This window comes from Lepidochelys kempii, chromosome 10, assembly GCF_965140285.1.
Source record: "Lepidochelys kempii isolate rLepKem1 chromosome 10, rLepKem1.hap1, whole genome shotgun sequence".
Taxonomy (NCBI): domain Eukaryota; kingdom Metazoa; phylum Chordata; order Testudines; family Cheloniidae; genus Lepidochelys; species Lepidochelys kempii.
Window position 1 is genome coordinate 60,320,239 of NC_136389.1, and position 13,327 is coordinate 60,333,565.

Sequence of the window (13,327 nt, forward strand, 5' to 3'; positions counted from 1 at the left end):
TGCACTTTTATGTAGAAATCCATGATTAAATTGGGTCTTCCTGACTAGTGATTTAAACCATGATTTAAATCAATTTGATTTAAATCAAATCCACCCTGCTTATGGGTAAGGTGCTCATGTTTAGTGATCGATAAGATGTAGCTGCAACTGTCTTTTGACAGTTAGGGCTACTCTTAAAATGCTTCAGCTGTGCTGCTGAAGTGCTTCAGTGTAGACCACTGTTCCCTCTAAGCTATGCATGTGTGTATGCGCACACAGATCCTAAACCCCGCGCACACGGTGAAACACAACGCGCACAACTATTTGCACAGAATAAATTTTTTGAGCACACGGCCTGTCAAAAATTAGAGGGGACATTGGTGTAGACACTACCTATACTTTTGGGAAGGCTTCTCATGTCGGTGTAGGTAATCCACCTCCTTGCGAGGCAGTAGCTAGGTCAATGGAAGAATTCTTCTGTTGACCTAGCACTTGTTTACCCCAGGAGTTAGGTCGGCTTAGCTACGTCTCTTGAGTGCCTGGATTTTTTACACCCCTGAGAGTCGTAACTATACCAAAGTAAATTCCTAGTAGAGACCAGGTCTTAGTGAATGTTTGCATCTAAAGCTGACATTAAGTAGAAAACAGATCAGTCCAGCTGCAGGAGTTTAGCTATTTCACTTTGCTACCTGTTACTTGAGTGGCTTATTTGGGTTAACCTATTTTCCAGAAGCTTTTCTTGTTTTACTGTGGCTGTAATATTGACCCAAGGGTAATCCTAGGGGAACCTTTAATAGATATCTTTCATTTATTATCTCCATTATCTTCAATTCAACCATCTCTCTGTTACACAGGGTTTGTCACAAAGCAGTTAATATTTATTTGTTAAAAATCAACAGTTTCTTGGTGCTGTACAAGCCATACAGACTCAAATCCTACTCTAAATTGCTTAAGTTTAAGAGACAGGGATCAGATGAAGATGCATTGGAGTCTCTACAGAATAGTGTTTTTGAGTCTTTTTCTCTCTTTCTCTCTCGCCTCACTTTTTTAAAGTGTTTGATGACATTAACTCATGTGGGTTAGAAATTAAATTTCTGTTGGAGTGCCATGGAGTCTCAAACTCATCAGAGCATAGGGTTTCCCAGATGTGAGTGATTGACAGGTTACTGGAAGCCAGAACTGCAGTAAGTTCTGTGAAGGGGATCAGCCTTTAGTTTAGTGATCCAGGCCCTAGAGAAGGTTGGTCTAGGGCAAAGGTGATGAACTGAGGATAGCAGAAGGGGCAGATGGCCAGAATCCTTTCTCATTACTACATCTGGAATCCCCCCACTATTTATTGATGAAAGCTTTCTGTGATTACCTCTGTAAGTAAGGCAGATTTATATCCCCCCAAATTAAAAAAAAAACAAACATGTTGTTGAAAGCAAGGAACATCAGCACTAAGGTTCCCAAAAGAATTGGCTCCTGGTGTAGTCTACCTGCTATTGACTGCTGGATTTTCAAATATGTACTCTAGCTTCTGAGCTCTGATAATAATGAAATTTTATATAACTTGGAGAAAAATTATGTCTGAGGAGTGCACTGCATGTGTGATCAGGATGTTTGTAGTGACAGTGTAAAAGCTCATAATCACATCTGGCTTATTATGTGTATTTAAGCATCTTTCACATTATTGAAACAGGATTTGTAATTCAGCTATTTATTTATCCAAGTGTTTGGACAACCTATTTTTCACCTTTCTAGCTTATAGGTTTGAATTTTAGGTTGAACTAAGCAATTGGCTAACTTTACACTAATTTTGTTTTGGTTTTTTAAATTTCTTTTTACTGGTATTTGTAAAACCAAATATACACCAGAGCACTCTGACCCCAAAGCACACATCTGCTGTAAAAACAGACCAGAGAACTAATATACTCTTAAAGGATCCAGTGCCTCAAAAGTAAGAGCCTGATCCAAAGCCTATTGAAGTCAAGGGACAGGCTACCAGTTGACTTCAATGGGTTTTGGATCAGGTTCTGAGAAAGGAAAATGGAAAAAAGTCCATTAACAGTTTTAAACGTATTGGGCTCTACTCTTCCCTTGATCTAGTTACACAACTCCCAATGATGCCAAATTTCCTGTTGCATATACAGTCTCCAAGTCCCCCCATCCCCACTTCAATAAAATCTACAATCTGGCTTGGAAAAAATGTTGAGGAAGAAGAATGAAGAAATGTAGCTTTTAATATAACTAAATAAACAGCTCAGGAAAATAAAACAAGTGCCAGAATTCCCTTCAATAGATACATTCCAAAACCATCAAAATAATAGAAATCAATTCAGACTTTCAGTGGTGAGCCTGTAATTCTGATTCATCTCCTTTTTAAATAATTAATTGCCTGGCTGAGAGTTCAAAATGGGAAACAGGAAAAATCCTTAAGATAAACAGATTAAAAAATACCCCACATCAATTATTGTTAAGGTCAAATCAATGCAGCAATATCAGTCCTGATTCAGTCTCATTTAACCTCCCTATTAGTTAATTGTAATAGTCTAAGGTAATTGCATGAGACTGGAATGTTTTCCAGTAGTATCTAGAATAACCTCCTTTGAAACTGTGCCTCTTAGGTGTTCCAAATATTGAAGTCCCTTAACACTGGTAAAGTCAGAGAAAATACATCCTCATCCATCACTCTAATTTTAGGAAGATACAGAATTGTTGTCAGCCTTTATCCTGGCAACTTATTGAGTCTGAGCAATAGCTGGAAAAATATGTACCATATGTGCTATTTCTTACCAACAAATAGCAAACATTCTCTAGTGGTACACTGAATGTTAACATACTCTTTGACATTTTCAGTTAACATAGTCAGCTGCTGAGTTTCTTACTGGTGCATGCTCCTGAGTTCCCTCTGGGGGTTTTAATAGGAAAGGGGGGTAATTGGAGTTCAGAGTAAATGCTAAATAAAAGTGACTTTAAAAACGTTCCATCATTGTGACGGGGTAGTCTACCATTGAGGGCAATAGTGCCCAATGCTTGGCCTACCTCGCCACCTGGCTTGGCTCTTTAAGGATTTGGAAGAGTCCAGTAGGTGCATATAGAGACCTACGTGTCCTGGGAATGAATGGTGGCTGGGGAAGGAATCTGGAGACCATACCTTTAAGGGCTTGAAATCTTGAAGAGAAGGAAGGGCAAGGCTCCCCTCTCACCCAACCAATTGCTTTCCTGGGGTTGGAAGTGGATTTGGATTCAGTTTAGTCTGAAGAGCAAATGAATATTAAAATGGATGATACTCAATTCAACTTGAAAACTAGACTGTCTTTTGTGTGTATGTAAGGATGAATATACAATTTCCTGTACTATTGAAATAAATATATCCTATTCCTATCCACCTCAAGCACATGGGATACAATATATAGTAATGTTCAGGTGGTTGGAAGAGGCTTAGAAATTGTTACCTTCCTCCCGTAGACACTTCAGGAACATTTCCAAGGATTCAAGTGAGCAGCTACTGTAGTAGCTGTGAATAAGGTCAGTGTTTGCTGCAGTGTCCCTATATTTTAACATCTCTGTCCATTTCTACCAATCGTAACGATCGATAAATGAATTGGGGGAAATTCAGGAAATTAATCAAGGGACGGCTATACTTCTCTTTGGTTTTGCTTTGCCATCAACTTCTTTTTGGAATAGCACTCTGAGAAATTAGATGAGTTAATCTACAGTGGCCTATTACATTGCTATGTTTGGAAAACATTCACCTTCAATGAAATAATGTACATAAACATTTTATAATCCGGTTTAACCTTCTGGCATCACAGATTAAGAATCGCATCCTGTGAGGTGCTGAATGTCCATCGAAAGTGCTTAGGATCTCATAAGAGATCTCACCCCCTTGTAGGATCTGGCTCTTAGTGTCTTCTCAGTACGATATCCACCTCCACCACTAGAGTCAAAAATACCAAGAACAGTGAAAAACTAGCAATATATATATTTCCCTATTCAGCATGAATAGCAAGAACTTGGCCTGTGACTCTTCAGACAGCTGAATAAAATGGGTGCTGCTTTTATTGACTGTGTATTTTTATTACTGATCTCTCTTCAAAGGGTAGCCTCATATATATAACTCTAACATAAATGGGAAATTAGCTTGTTTGTTCAAGTTCCAGGAATCCCAATGTAACATATTTTATTCCTTTGCAAAAATACCCGATTTCAAAGTTCTCAATGAAAAGCAAGAATATAGGAAAAGGAAATTTAATCTGTGAACAGAATTTCATGTTGTTAAATTTTTTATCAAGAAGTTTTGGTTGTGGTAATGTATATATCTGGTATAATTGAAAAGCAGCTGGTGGTTTCCAGGGAAAGCCATGCTTTTAATTAAATAAGACATTTGCTAAATCTCTGCCAATCTAAGAAGAAAAGTCCATAACAGGTAAGTTTCACTTCTTGTTTTTTGAGTTATCTTTTACTATTTGCTCTTCTAGGGCAGTGGTTCTCAACCTTTCCAGACTACTGTACCCCTTTCAGGAGTCTGATTTGTCTTGCTTACCCCCAGGTTTCACCTCACTTAAAAACTACTTGCTTATAAAATCAGACCTAAAAATACAGAAGTGTCACAGCACACTATTAGTGAAACATTGCTTACTGTCTCATTTTTACCATACATTTATAAAATAAATCAATTTTAATATAAATATTGTACTTACATTTCAGTGTATAGTATATAGAGTCATATGAAATGTAGAGCAGTATAAACAAGTCACTGTCTGTATGAAATTTTAGTTTGTTCTGACTTCGCTAGTGCTTTTTATGTAGCCTGTTGTAAAACTAGGCAAATGTCTAGCTGAGTTGATATACTCCCTGGCAGACCTCTGTGTACCCCCCAGAGGTACACATACCCCTAGTTGAGAACCACTGTTCTAGGACAGTCTGGCACACTGACCCGCTTCCTCCCTGCCATTAGATGGAGACAGTCTAAAAGAGGCTTTTTAGGGTGATGTCACTCCCTTTTATAGAAGGAGCTTAGCAGTTCACAACTGTTTGTCTCCAGTAGTTAAACAAGCTCTCTTTATGGCTATGCAGAAAAAGAAGGAAGATCGGAAGGAAAGGTGATGCCTGGGAGGGGCAAGAAGAGTCACATTCGACAGGGAACTGCAGTGGCAGAAGGAGCAGAATGTGGGTCCACTGGGTGGCCCCAGGCCGGCAGCTCCTCTGGCATGGCTGGACTGCTCCCAGCCCTGCCCCCAGTCCTTCCACGCAGCTGTGTCTCTAGGGTTTGTACAGCCCCGCCAGAGGACAGGGATGTGGTGGGGAGGGCGGGGCTGGTACTGGTACACCTGCACACCGGAGGAGCTGCCGGCGTGAGGCTGCCTGTCAGCCCCACTTTCTGTTCCTTTCACCACTGCGGTTCCCAGTGCAGCAGGAGGACACCCCTCCCCCACCCACCCCAGTAACATGGGATGGGGAGGGGATGGAGAGAGTGCGGGGCCCCTGGGCTGGGGGCAGGGAGGAGTCACATGGGGGGGTCACATGCCCCCCTTTAGGTGGTGCCTCCCCTTGTGTCCCTCCCATGAGTCGCCCAACCAGACTTCAGAAACTGCTTCAGAAGAATCTACAGGTTGGCCAAGAAGACCAAGAGAGCCAAATGTGTTGAGTCTAGATAAGATACCTGTGTCAGGTTGCATTTTGGAGCAGTCATCCTGTGCCAAGGTCCAAAAGATCATAAATATCCATCTCCCCTTGGACTTAAAGCGTGTCTTTAGTGAAATGACAGAATGGAGAGAGAGACTGGGTGCATCAGGTAATCTCCACCATGATCGCCTCCTAAAGCCTCCATGTCCTTGGCATGCTTCAGATTGTGTAGGACATGTTCAGCTTAGAGCATGGTGTAGAGAGTGCCAAGTAATTTTCTTCCAAAAGGGGCATGGTGTTATGGTAGCCCTTCCTTATATCAGGGCAACTTGGTGTTGCCCCCATTTTAGTATGACACCGCCACTTTCACTGTGGATGAGTGAAAATCACTAGAGAGCAACATGGATTTGTTTCTCATTGCATTCCTTTCACGGAAGCTAGAGTGCTGTCTCCACTTTCCAGTGCATTATGGTAGAAATATACTATCTACCTCATTTCCAGGTTGGTTTCCAGATTATATATCCTGTTGACTTTACCTGCAAAAGAGTTTTTCTATACTAGTGTCCTAATTAATTAATAATCAAAATGGGTCTGCTGGCTAATACATCCACAAACTTTGCTTCGGTTTATTTTTATTTATTTATTTATTTATTTTTACTGCTTTAAAAGGGAGAGGCAGAGTGTGCAGTGAGAAGGAGGTGGCAGGCACTTTGCAGATTTGCTCCACATAAGTGTTGGTGCATTTTACTACTGTTCCCCAGCACTGCAGCTACTCTAGAAATTTGGTTCTGGGCTTCTGCTGAGCAGACGCTGCCCAGTTGTGTTGAATCCCTGGGAGGTTCTGTGTTCCAGGCAAATGTCCACAAAGGACTATAATAAAATCATCAAATGTATTTGATTTCTGAACAAAGCCAGTTGTGAACAGGACTCCAGAGGGAAAAGACAAGCCTAGTAACCCCCTTCACCAATGATCATTTCCCTTGTTGTCAATATAGTAGTTCCATTGAATAATAAATACAGCCACAAAGCAAAGGATGAGTGGCCTAATACAGAAGAGAAAAGATAATAAATAGCAGGAGGAAGGCACTATCCCACTCCCTAGTTTATGAATTTTAAATTGGTTCAAGATAAAGTTTCATATTAAAACATAAAGCAAGTTTTGGATGCGAGAGTTTTTATTGGCCTCTAACATAAATTTACCCTCAGTGTTTATTTTTTGTTGAGGGCCTGATGATACTGAACCCCATCCACTAACTTCAATGGGAGTTGAAGGTAAATGTATTCAGTACCTCCCAAGAGGCAGTCAGGACCTTGGAGGCTTGATCTGACAGGATTATTGTATTAGCTTCAAATACAAAAGCAAGAGGGGTCTGTATGTCCCCTGCCTAGAACACAAATTCTGGTTGAAGTCAGGCTGCTGCAGTGTTGTTCAGTAAGCTGAGAGGAATACATCACAGCCCTTTGGGTACCATACATTCTACTAGATGGCACTCACTGTCCTTGTGCTGCTGAGTCAATTGATGTGCAAGGGAAGAGCCTTTAGCAGCTTACTGGAAACATGGAATTTTAAATGCCTCAAGAAGCTGTCATCTGCCAGCATCCTGGAAATCATTCTTGAAAAGTGTTTGCAGTCTCCTGGAAAGATTTTTCTTGCATGGAAAGTCATCTGGGAACTAGGATATTTGTATGCTGGAGTCTTTTATAAACATCATGAGCTATATACAGGAACATAATCCATTGACTTGGTTATAAATTGTTTTATGATTAAAAGGAAACAACATTTAATTTGAAACCATCTTTTTTCTTTGTATCTTTTTTGTTGTTCTTTCTACAAAGTTATCAGCTTTCCAAAAAAGCACAGCTGTTTTTACTGCTGGTATATTGATTTAGTCAGATTTCTCTTCTCTGTAATGATTGAGAGGTTTAGGGTCATGCCGTTCAGACATCTGTAAAATAAATTTGGTATCTTGAATTCAGCTATGTTTTTAAATAAATAGATAGATTAAAAATAGTAATAATCTTTCCCAAAATCTTATCAATTGTTTTAAAATGCAACAAGGATATCATTCTTTCTGATATAATTGAACAGTTACCAAGACAGCAAGGGGGGAATCTGTGGCTCTCTTTCCTACAAGGAATTGTGATTCTCCCCTCCCTCCCCCCCTTTTTAGTTAAATGGTCTAAAGATTTCTATCATCTTGTCACTTTTTATCTCAAGTAACAGATAAAGTACATTGACTTGCTGTGCTTTGAAAAGAATACAGATATAGCAGAACACCCATAAAACTACCCCTTTTTTCCTGAAGTAAACACATCCATGTTACAGATGGGGAAAAAGTATCTAAATGAGGATTTGAAGATATAGCTCCTGGTTATTTGGCAGTGTTACACTTCTTAACTTGTTTTACTGAACTCCTGAATTCTCTGATATTTACATATTCCACTTAGTGCTGCTTCTCTTACTCTTTGTTTCTTACTTAGATGTCCTTTCATGTATAGGCTATCCACAGTATCTTATCTACATAGGTTTTAGGGTTTATTGATGCACAGCTTACTGCATTGATAAGACTTGGACAGAGAAGAATAGTGTAAAAGAAAAGGGAGGGGTGAAGGAGGGAAGGCCAGCTATGCAAAGATTCATCATGCCATAACATAGCAATGAAAGCATGTAACATACCAGTGGAAGCATGCATGCCCTGATATGTTTGAAAAGCCTAGTGGACAGATTCTAGAGATTTCCTGGGGAAGGAATAATTTGCATTGGGAAGGGATCTCTAGTGTGTCATCTACTCCCTGAGATCTGGCAGGATCAATTTTATGATGCTTAAATACTCTCTGATAGATAGGTACCAAATGTAGCTTGTTCCATGGACTAGTGGTTCTTATAGCTATAAAGTTTCCCTTCAGTAGTTAACCTAAATTTCCCCTGCTGTTGCTAAAGCCTTGTTCAATGCCTAGTTCAAACTACTTGTTCAATCATCACTGATTAATGAGAATAATTGGTCTCTGTCCTTTCTAATATTTCTTTGTATGTATTTGTAAGGCAGTTATGTCTCCCTTCAGCCTCCTTTCCTCCAAACTAATCATTTCCAATTCTTTAAAACTTTTTCCTCATAGGTCTGATTTTTCTAAACCTCTTATTTTTGTTGCTCAACCTTAAACTCTTCCTAATCTATCTGTCTTTTAAATTGTGACTTAACCAGAGCTTAGTTAAACTTTATCTTAAATATTTTCAAGAGACGGTATAAGAAACCATGTTGCTTATGGCTAACAAACAAGTATCTCTCTTCAGGACAAGGACATCCTCATTTGTGTGTCCTGAACAGCCCAATCACTCTACCATGCAGCACTGTGTGAAATTTACCTCTGACCAGCACACAGTTCAAAACCACTAAGGGCCAATATGGGAGGGGAGGGTATATGTAGATATTAAACAAATATCTTCAGCCCTACAATGTCCGATGCAAACAGAGATTGTTCCTTATTTAAATATTGCTATTATTCAAATAGAAATTGGCCTCACCCCAAGCCCCAGAAGTGAGCACATACCTGACTGCAAAGTTTGAGGAAGTTTGGATTCAGGTCCAGACTTTGTGGATCATGCCCATCTCTAAATATAAACTTGCAGAGAATATCTCCTTTAAATCGCCCTCTAGGAAAGGAGGGGATGGTGCCTTTTTTTCTCATTTTCCCTGTAGGCCAATTTATTAGGAGTGTTATTGACTATGACCCTGTTTCCAGGGTTAGACTTCAGATTACCTTGATTTGGTGCAAATTACTGTGAAGCAACTAGGAAACACTGCAATTTCCATTAAATACCAGATCAGGGTTCACCTAATGACATGAAGCTTACATCTGACAGGTTGAGGGGTCCCTAGAAAGCATAGCAACCAGGTGTTTTGTTTTGGGTGGCAATCACCTAGGTGTTGCTATCTGTGCAGGATTGTTTGACTCTGTGCTCCATTCCCTGATGCTCTGATCAAAGGAGCACAGTTACGTGTTGGCTCTTCTCTGTGGTGTATTGCAGCCTCCTGTGCCCTGCCATATGTAGAGCTTGCAGACTGGAAGCCCTGGCTCTCAATGAATGGGGCAGTAATAAAGTCTGACAGTTCTAGGAAGTAACAACTGTGTTTTAGATTGTTTTGATTTGTTAAACCACAAAGTAGATTAACATGTTGATTGAAGGGTTGGTGTCCTGGAGATGAAATTTATCATACAGTTTATTATTGAGCTGCAAGGGAAGCACTGAAATTTTTGGTAGTATTCCAGGCTGTCACCGGCGGGACATCTACCATGACAGAGATTGGGCATGATTTTTGACTTGAAGGCCTTTAGTTATTTAAACTTTACCCTTTTACCCCCATGGTTCTGGCTACCAGTTAGTTTGAACCTGTTCTACAAGTAATACAGTACAAAGATATTGTACAATACAAGCATGCATTATCTTTACTGACCAGTAAATTTTTAGCTTCTGACAAGTGGTGGATCAGTTAAGTAATAATATTTGTTAAGGATTTTGGCATATGTCGGACTCTGTTACTTTTTAATAACCCCTGCACATCTGGACTCCCCCATACCCTGCCCCCCTGCTGAGCCTCAACGCCCCCCCCCATGCACTCAGAACCCTCCATTCAGTGTCCCACATATGAGCCTCATCCACTGCATTTGAGGCTCCCTGCACCCAGACCCCCCTCTGCATCCAGATCCCACCCCTTCACCCAAACAGAGGGAGGTGTGGAGGTTCCTGCAGCCAGGGGAGGTCTGACCCAGCCCCAGCTCCAGCCTCGGGCCTGGTTCTGGCTGCTCCTTGCAGGGGAAGAGCAAGTCTGGTCCCCCCCAGCCCAGCTAGGACTAGCAGCCGAGCCATATTTCCTATTTTTCCTACTTGAGGGGATAGTTTGCTCTTGTGCCCGTAATAATGTCTCTGAAAAATTGCCAACTCTCGAAGTGTTTTTCCCTTTAAACTTGCTTCACATGGGATCTTGCCTACCAATTCCCTGAGTTTGCTAAAGCCTGCCTTCTTGAAATCCATTATCTTTATTGTGCTGTTTTCCCTCCTACTATTCCTTAGAATCATGAATTCTATCATTTCATGATCACTTTAAGCTGTCTTCCACTTTCAAATTCTCAACCAGTTGCTCCCTGTTTGTCAAAATCAAATCTAGAACACCTCTCCCCTGGTAGCTTTGTCCACCTTCTGAAATAAAAAATTGCTCTAATACATTTCAAGAACTTGTTGGATCATCTGTGCCCTGCTGAGTTATTTTCCCACCAGATGTCTGGGTAGCTGAAGTCCCCCCACAAGTCCTGTACTTTGTATGATTTTGTTAGTTGTTTAAAAAAGCCTCTTCCACCTCTTTTTTCCTGGTTAGGTGGTCTGTAGTAGACCCCTACCCTGACATCAACCTTGTTTTTTACTACTTTTATCCTTACCCAGAGAATTTCAACAAGTCTGTCTCCTATTTCCCTCTCAGCTTCAATCCAAGTATTCATTTTTAGTTATAAAGCAACACCACCTCTCTTTTTTTCCCTGCCGGTCCTTCCTGAGCAAGATGTACCCTTCTATACCATTTGTTTATGTTATTATTTTCCTAAGTGAAGTACTTTGCACGTGTCTTTGTTGAATTTCATCTTGTTGAATTCAGAACAATTCTTCAGTGTGTTGAGGTCTTTTTGAATTCTAATCCTGTCGTCCAAAGCGCTTGCAACGCCTTCCAGCTTGGTGTCATCCGCAGATTTTATAGGCATACTCTCCACTCTGTAATCGAAGTCATTAATGACAGTATTGCATAGTACCAGACACAGGACTAACCTTTGCAGGACCTCACAAGATATGCCTTCCCAGTTTAATAGCAGACCGTTGATAACTACTCTTTGAGTATGGTCTTTCAGCCAGTTGTGCACGCATTTTATACATGTACAAGAAACCTTGATCCACATTTTTATATTATATAAATATAAATAATATGTTATATTAGAACATTGCCTCAGTGCATGACATCATGTGCTCTTTTGTTTTTCTAGGGTCTGTTTTTTGAAAGATGCTAAGATTCCAGGTGATCAGCACCTTCCGGAATTGGGCTCTTCATCCTCTATGAATTGGTGACTTTTGTAATGTGCCTTTGAGGAAATATGTATGATAACACAAATATACGTATTCCAAAGAAGCTGTACAAGCACAGGTTCCCAGCAAATGAACTATTGGAATTTGTAAAACTGAGTACAGTTAGTAACTAGTTCATTATTGCTATGTATGCTTGATACTGTATTTTACAAGTTAATGGTGATAGCACCAACTTCCTGGAGTAATGTTAGTTTTCTCTTGGCTGTAAATCTGGGAACAAAATAATTAGACTACAGAAGAGGAGGAAACCTCAAATAAAAAGGGATTTACATTTATTGCATTTTGTAGGGTTGTTTTCAGAAATAATGCACGTGTCTTGAGACTTTGTTTCTTATCAATTTTATAGAGCTCAGGCCTCTTAACCGCACTGCTTTATAATGACTTGTTCTTGGATACGGAGTTAGTATCAGCACTTTCAATGAAAACAGGCATGTTACAAAAGGGTCAGGTTTCACGAGACCGCAATAGACTTGTAAAAACTGATTTTACTGGCACAAACAAGTCAAGAATTAGGAAGAAATCAGAGATTTGCATAAAGAAGCAAGATGTAGAAGGAGTGGGTATTGAGCTATGTTGAAGAACAGCTTATGAACTGGGATTGATTGGAAGTAAAAAAATATATATATATTTAAAACCAACCTTGTAACATTAATAAATAGGAAGCTATTTGTGAAAATATTGTGCAACTTTTTGCATAATCATGATATCTAGAATCCCTAAGACCTCATTCACAAGGTGCCACAAGTACTCCTTTTCTTGTTTTAAAAGGCACTCAAAGGAAAAAAAATCTACTTAAAATGTTTGTCTTTGTAACTGACATATACCTTGGATTATTTAAATAAAAATAGTTGGTAAATCTGTTAGCAATCCATCATTAATGCAATTTTATTTTTTGCAGGTCACTGCTCTTCCTTTTTTTCAGTTTCACTTGTGTCCCTGGTGCGTGCTACTTTTAAGTTCTCTTGCACCAGCTGCAATGTATGTGTTGCATGGAAATACATTATTGTCACTGGCATTTTAAAATGTTATGAACATAGTTCCCTTTAAAACTGGGAGCAAGTGGATTGTACAACTTCTAACAAAACCTAAGTATCGATTGCCTGACAATCCTCTTAAATAACATCGCAAACAAACACCAGGAAATTGTGGGCATAATCCTTCAGTTCCTATGCAGACCAAACATCTTTTGAAGTCAATGGGAGTTCTATCAGCAAAGAGACTGTAGGATTATGCTGGTCTCTTGTTTCATCACGCAATTCCCACCTGTCAGGGTTCCCTCCCCACTCTGAACTCTAGGGTACAGATGTGGGGACCCGCATGAAAGACCCCCTAAGCTTATTTCTACCAGCTGATGTTAAAAGTTCCCTAAGGCACAAATTCTTTGCCCTTGGAGGGTACGCTGCCACCACCAAGTGATTTAACAAAGAATCAGGGAAAGGAGCACTTGGAGTTCCTATTCTCCCAAAATATCCCCCCAAGGCCTTACACCCCCTTTCCTGGGGAGGCTTGAGAATAATATCCTAACCAAATTTGTACAATTCTACAGGTGCCTTTTCTGGAACTGAGGAAGGATAGTAATTACTGCTGTTATAAAGTCAGGACCAAAACTTAACT

The 13,327-nt window shown here is 40.0% G+C and overlaps 1 protein-coding gene across 1 annotated transcript in view; it reads left to right on the forward strand.

Annotated features, from left to right (window-relative positions):
• The window catches only part of PRTG (protogenin), a 112,595-nt gene that overhangs the window by 34,603 nt on the left and 64,665 nt on the right, over positions 1 to 13,327 (forward strand). The gene's annotated exons all lie outside the window — the stretch shown is intronic.